At 35.1% G+C, this 7,784-nt stretch overlaps 1 pseudogene; it reads right to left on the bottom strand.

The window, feature by feature from the left end:
* Positions 1 to 7,198: 7,198 nt before the first annotated feature.
* The window catches only part of LOC107843519, an 18,617-nt pseudogene continuing 18,031 nt past the window's right edge, over positions 7,199 to 7,784 (bottom strand).

Raw genomic sequence — 7,784 nt, 5'->3', positions numbered from 1 at the left:
TAGATATATAAAATTGTCACCTGAATATTTCATACACATGCTTGATAGAATATCTTGATCATTCTAAAAAATAATAAAAGATTTTGAAGTTCAACAAGCTTCACATTTGAGGCAATATACGGACTGCGTATAATTTTTTTCCAAATCCACTTTATGAAAATATATTAAGTATGTTTTTGTTGTTGTAAGATTCACAAACAATCTCTATCGAGGATGCTAAAGAATTTAGTAAGAAGGATTTAGGAACTTATGTATAAGAAGCGAAAAATGTGGAGGGTTCATTCTTGACTTTGTGTCCACACATCTCCATCATCGTATGTGGTATTTGATTTCTAAATACCAAAAATTTCTCATGTTTCTTCACAAATAGTGTTTCTATTGTTTATGTTACTTATTTAATTAGTAGAATAAATTTTCATTATAAAATCCGTAACAAAAATTATTTAGTCATTTTTCTTATATCATAGTTTTTGATCGCGCAAACGAATTCACTAGTTAAATAATAAAAATGTGTTCTTATATAAGAGCTTAAACTGTTAGAGAGAACATACTTTTATTATTTAATTATACTCTCAACCCTCACATGTGAGCCTGATTTTTTTTTTTAATGAGCAAGTACGTGAAAATTCTTTTTAATAAGGGGTGACGATGAGATTCGATATCAGGACCTCTGCTTGCTTTGATACCATAAAGAGTTTTAGAAGAGAATAATTGTAAAAATTGTATTTGCATAATTCAGATTACACGGATTTATAGATACAATATAAAAGTAGTTACAAGGAACAAGAAATCTAAATTAGATTGAGTTACCAAAGAGGTTATTGTGATAAGGTTGAGTTATTCTTTTGATTTTGAATCTGATTGGATAAAATTATCCTTAACATCTAGTTAGGGAGGAATGTTGGGCTCAGTCAATATGCTAGGATCGAGAATTTGAGTAATGCGAAATTTAGCCAAAAAAATGGTAAAATGACAATAAAAAGGACAATAATGATAATAATACCAAGTTGAGAAAAATAAAAGAAGGCACAGATTGAACGTGGTTCGATCAACGTGACTTACATCCACAAACCAAAAGGAGAAACAAGTTTACTATAACAATCAAATACACAAAAGAGAGTTTACAAAATTAGAGACGAAACTCTGATGATTCCAAAATGTTAGACGAAATAAACATGTGGGCCGAAATAAACATTTTTAGCAGCATGGGCCAACTTATAATAGAAGGTTCCTTTATTTTTAGCTTAGAAGAGAAGCTTCTTCTTTTATTTTTAATATGTTTTAGTTTCATTGTTTAGCTTAGAAGAGAAGATTCTTTAGTTTGTATAAATAAATGTGATTGGCAAGAAATAGACAAAGTGAGAAAATTTCCATACACTATTCTTTTTTTATATGGTATCAGAGCCAAGCCCATCTCAAATCTTTGTTCACTGATGTTGGGCCCCCATATTATTTTGTCCATCTAGTTAACGAGGCCTGAGCGTGCGGGGGAGTGTTAAGTATCCCACATTAGAAAATCTTTGCTCGCCGATGTTGGGCCCCCATATTATATTATCCACGCTCCAGTTAATGAGGTCTGGTCATGCGGGGGAGTGTAAGTATTTCACATCGAAAAATGAATGGGTAATTGGTATCCTTATATGGATTTAGACAATCCTCCCTTTATGAGCTAGCTTTTGGGGTATGAGTTAGGCCCAAAACCAATTTTAAGATGGTATCAGCTACTTATAATAATTATAAGTATTTCTTAACTATAGTGGATGATTATAGTAGAGGGACTTGGACATATTTGTTAACCACCAAAGGCAATCCATTCTCAGTTATTCAATGTTTCCTACATATGATTGAGAGACTACTTGGCAAGAAAGTGAAGATTATTAGATCAGATAATGCCATGGAATTAGGGAAAAGTTTTGTTGCTTTCTATTTTTTTAGTTCTCATGGAATTATACACCAAACTTTATGTGTTGCAATCCCACAACAAAATGAAGTTGCTAAAAGAAAACATAGACACTTGCTTGAAACCGCAAGAGCTCTAATGTTTCAGTTCAAGGTTCCTATGATTTATTGGGGTGAGTGTATCCTTACTACTACCTACTTGATCAACAGATTATCTTCTAAGATTCTTCAAGGTAAAACACTCCATGAAGTTTTATTTGGAAAACCACAATCTTATCAATAATTAAAATGTTTTGGTTGTTTGGGATTTGCAAACACCTTGACACATGGGAGAGAAAAATTCAATCCTAAAGCCACTAGGTGATTATTCTTAGGGTATCCCATTGATCAAAAGGGACACAAACTCCTTGACTTATCTTCTAAGAAACTCTTTGTGTCCAGAGATGTCCATTTCTTTGAAGATGCTTTTTCTTTTGCTGAAGATTTTTCTCATATCCTCTCTTCTGTTTTTCCTATTCTCCCAGGGGAAGATAATTCCTTCATTTCTTCTCTTTTTATTGATTCAACTTTACCACCTTCTAATTCTCAAGACCCATCCAGTTCTCCTATTAATTCATCATTTGATTCATCCACACCAATATCTTCTGAATGTACTAATTTACAACCCTCACCACCTCCTAGGAGATCTCAGAGAAAAAATATTGAGAATTTACCTTCTCACTTAAGAGATTACATTTGTAACACTATTTATCTGAGTGATGTTGCTGACTCTTGTTTTACTGTGCCTGCTACCCCTGTTTGTTTGTCTGTTTCTTCCCTATCAACTCCTAATCGGGTTGTTCTCAATTTTATTCCCTTTATTACTGAACCTAGAAGTTATTCACAAGCTTGTACCTATCCTGGATGGGTACAAGCAATGAAGGATGAGATTGATGCCCTATTACTTAATCAAACCTGTGAAGTTGTTCATTCACCACAAGGTAGAAAGGCATTACCTTGCAAATGAGTGTATAAAGTTAAACAACATACACATTGTACTCTTAAGAGATTAAAGACTAGATTGGTGATTCGGGGTGATATTCAAAGGGAAGGGATTGATTTCAACGAAACCTTCTCCCAAGTGGTCCAAATGACCACTATCAGATGCCTTTTAGCAATTGCAACCAAGAAAAGGTGGAACATTTCTCAATTTGATGTGAATAATGCCTTCTTGCAAAGAAATTTGCAAGAAGAGGTCTATATGAAGTTTCTAATTGGTCTAGATCCACCTCAACCTAACATGGTTTGTTGACTCAAGAAGTCTTTCTATAGATTGAAGCAAGCTTCCAGGCAATGGTATGCCTGGCTTGCAGGGGCTTTAAATTTCAAAGGTTACACAACTTTACTTAATGACCACTCTTTATTCTTTACACACTTAAGGGATTCCATTTCACTTGTTGCAGTATACGTTGATGATATCTTAATTATAGGAGATGCTACTGATGAAATAAAATAACTCAAGGCTTTCCTTCAAACTGAGTTCAAGATTAAAAATCTAGGTCCTTTGCAATAGTTTTTAGGAATGAAAGTTTCAAGAGAGGAACAAGGAATTATTCTGAGCCAACGAAAGTATACCGTAGACTTGCTTAATGAGTTTGATGTTTCCCAGCTTCCTCTCTGATGGATCCTACAGTGAAATTTTCTGCAAACTCAACCAATCTCATGTCAGATCCCATACTTTATAGACATTTCATCGGAAAGATCAATTATTTAAATCATGCGAGACCAGATTTATGCTTTGTTATATTGACCCTTAGTCAGTATATGTAGCAGCCTAGTCTTGACCATTACAAATCAGGATTGAGAGTGATCAGTTACTTGAGAACTTACCCAAATTAGGGGATATTCCTTGATGCTTCTTCATCCTTTTCTCTTCATGCCTACTGCGATGCCGGCTGGGCTTCTTGCCGGACTACATGCCGATCGGTTAGTAGGTTTTTCATCAACTTAGGTGGTTCACCAATTTCTTGGAAATTGAAGAAGTAATCCTATGTTTCTCTTTCATCTACAGAAGCAGAATATCGCTCAATGCGATGATTGGTTTCTGAATTGACCTAGTTAAAGAGATTAATCACCGATCTAGTAATCCCTCCACCAATTCCTGTTCCAATTTACTCTGACATTCAAGCAGCCTTATATATAGCTCAAAATCAGGTTTTCCATCAGCGAACATAATACAAAAATGACCAAGGAAGACATAAAAATCACACACCAAAACAGTCCACTAGTCAAGAAATTGTGGACCTCTTTGATGACCACACTCGGATTCAAGAACAACGACAAGAACACAAGAGAATAAGGTGTTTAACATCTATTGGCAGCCAATAATCCCAAACTATATTAACAATAATAGGATGAAGAACAACAACATTATAACAACAAGAACAATACAGATTACAATACAAGACACTACTAACGGTTACAACAAAATAAAGATAGAAAGATAGACAAATTGATGGTATAATCCTAAGAACCCAAGAGCTTATTCCACCCTTGAACCCTTAACAATATACACAACTATCACCTACCTCTTATAATTGACATAAGAGAGGCGTCCACCACCCAGCACCAATGTATCAAGCAAAATGCAACACACAAATGATTCCACACTTGTGCAATGCCCTAGTTTTGGTTGGACTTTCGCTCACTCTAAGAGAAGTGTTCTTTCAATAATAATAATCAACTAAAGAACTAGAAACCCTATAATGTTCTAGTTATATTACATTACAAAATAAGAGACAAAAGACTAAAGGGTCCTTTCATTAATGGGCTCCTAACCGCTCATTGAGTGCACTTTAGGGGTGGGTTTGAGTCTTCTTCACACTTGGGCTTGTGCACCCTTTTAGGTGATCTTCAAAAATACTCAAAAAAGTGTCCAAGGTCATGATCGTACTCATATCAGACCGAAGCATGTCGAGCTTGATTGTCACTTTGTTGGTCAACAATATCTCTCAGGCTTGATATCTCTCTCTTTTGTTCCATCTAAGGATCAACTCGCTGACATCTTCACCAAATTCCTTGCCGGACCTTCTCACCATCAGAAGTTGTGTAAGTTGGGAGTCACTTCTTTCCCCTCCAACTTGAAGGGGATGTTAGAAGAAATAAACATGTGGACTGAAATAAACATTTTCAGCAGCATGGGCCAACTTAGAATAGAAGGTTCCTTTATTTTTAGTATTTTTTAGTTTCATTATTTAGCTTAGAAGAGAAGATTCTTTAGTTTGTATAAATAAATGTGATTGGTAAGAAATAGACAGAGTGAGAAAATTTTCATACACTGTCTTTTTTTACACAAAATGATCCCAAGAGAATAGCCTTACGATTCACTCGCAAAAGAGATTCACACGAAGTGTTTTCGAACACCACTCTACCGAATATATACAAAACTAAAAAAGGGCAGCCCGGTGCACTAAAGCTACCGCTATGCGCGATATTCGGGGAAGGGCCCCACCACAAGGGTGTATCGTACGCAGCTTTACCTTACATTTCTGCCAGAGGCTGTTTCCAATGCTTGAACCTATGACCTCCAGGTCACATGGAGGCAACTTTAACAGTTACTCCAAGGCTCTCCTTCCGGATATATACAAAAGTCTCTATTACAAACTAGAACACTCGATATCAGTTTCTAAGAAAATGGAATAGTTGAAATGAAGAAACAAGACCAATATTTATAAGCTAAGTTCTTGATCCCCAAGTATGATAAAAAGAATAAAAGATTTTATTCTTTGGATCCAAGTTGAAATACTTTGGCTACAAGATTAGCCATTCGCATATAATTAATTTAGGCCATATTTAACAAATCTCCACCTTTTTCTAAATCTAACTGACGTTGCAATTTTGCTCCACCTCCGAAAAATCCCAATGGGCTTATGTCACAAATTAGTGATGCCAAAATCAGATAAATCTAATGCCAAAAACTGTAGCAACATCTGCAACAGTAGATCCCAACATAGTATATAGAAAACTCCACTTCCAATAGAATCATATGTAGAAGATAAGTCACTATTAGGACACATGTGATGCAAACAATCTGAATCAACAAGCAGCAGATTCAAAATTATTCTCAACAAAAGTCTTCCTTAGAGTCATATTAGCTATTGAAACTAACTAATTGAATTCGGTTCTGACACCAAATTGTCAGACTCAGCCAATTCAAAGATCCTCTTACATGGTGTGATATTGTCTACTTTGAGCCAACCCTACAAGGTTTCCTCAAAAGGCCTTACGCCATTAAGAGATCATATACTTTATGGTATATGTAGTTTTTCAGTCTTTTCAGCCACCAATATGGGACCTTTTTCAGCCATTAATATGAGACTTTGTTCGCACACCCAATTGAAAATGTTTTGATGGGGAGTCACCTGCTTTACATATTTTGAAGGCTAGGTGTATTGCCAATTTGTTTAGTTGGTCCAACTTGTATCCTGCTGTTAATGCAGAACAACTTCATGACTTTTTTAATCCTAGTTCTGACTTAGTGTGTATAGTTAGCCAGAGATTTTCTGTAAGCTCAAATACCATGTCTTGTGATTCTTGCATCTTCTTGATGCTGTTATTAATACCACTTAATCAAAAAATAAATAAAAAAAATTGGGAACATTAACAGTTATGAAGATTGGTAACGTAAACTTTAGGGAATTACTTTCACTTTCAAAAATATGTATGCAATGTCACACACAAAAAAAAAAGAGTTTTAGGCTTGTCAAGCCAAACTTCTAGCGAAGATGAAGGTTTGCTTCCACACTTCAAGCATAAATTTTTGCAACTTCTATCACATATCTGAAGTTGATCTCCAAGTGACTAAACTTTCAAATTAATACACCAAGGCTATCACTTAAATAGTGGTTTGAGAATGATTATCTGCGCATTTGTCCCCTTGTTTTATGCCGTGTAAATGTTTTTTGCTCAACATTTGCAGAATCGAAGAAAATCAATTGAACGGAAGTTGACGAAGTTTTGATCAAGTACAGAAGATGCACTTAATATGAACTTGGAAGAACTTATTTTGAAAGATGCAAGTTGTGAGTTGAAGTTGGACTTGAAAATCCTCACTTCATAGTACACCTTGAGATCACTACTGAAATATTTCACTTGAAGTTCAATGGAAACAAAGCAATTACATCCTGTATTACTAATACTAGGAACTGGCGTAAAATCAAGGAAATTCAACATTGATTATTATACATGAAAAATAATACTAAAATTATATATACAATTCATTTTTCGGCGAAAGAGGATCACAAATATAAATGCTAGCACACAGCAAACAAAAAGACTAGATATATAGGTAGACTTGAATCTCATAATGCAACGTTTCGCCATTTATCATATGCACAGCCTCAGTGTGTTGTCCTGAATCCATACTTCAAAAGGCAATAAGGTACAAAGAATATTTTCCTTGTCATTATTCCTACTAGAGCTACAAGTTTAACAAACTCCAAATATTACACTACACAAAACTGAAGGGATATACATTTCAAGGCAGAAAAAGAAAACCAGAGCTGTCAAAGTTTAGGCACACTTCTCACTAAGAGAAGGTCGACTTTAAAAAAGAAACATCTTCAGCGACCACTGAGCATCAAGAAGAAAGCAGAGGAAGATGCTCTTATCTGTGCCACGACTCTGAGACTCTTTCCAAAGAGATGAAGAATTTTTCCCGCTCTTAAAGCAAGAGCACAGAGATGCACCATTGGAGAGTCCCACCAACAAATATACTGAAAAAGAGAACTAACTTAGCATGACGACGGAATAACAGAAAATTTGGAAAAATGAGCTAGGTAAAGATACTGACTATAATGGTTATAGTTTCTATCATATTGTCTGACATGATAGATCATTGTGGTTAC

This window comes from Capsicum annuum, chromosome 10 (genome assembly GCF_002878395.1).
Source record: "Capsicum annuum cultivar UCD-10X-F1 chromosome 10, UCD10Xv1.1, whole genome shotgun sequence".
NCBI classification, from domain to species: Eukaryota; Viridiplantae; Streptophyta; class Magnoliopsida; order Solanales; family Solanaceae; genus Capsicum; species Capsicum annuum.
The sequence above is the reverse complement of the archived record's forward strand: the minus strand, read 5'-3'. Positions and strand labels throughout refer to the sequence as shown.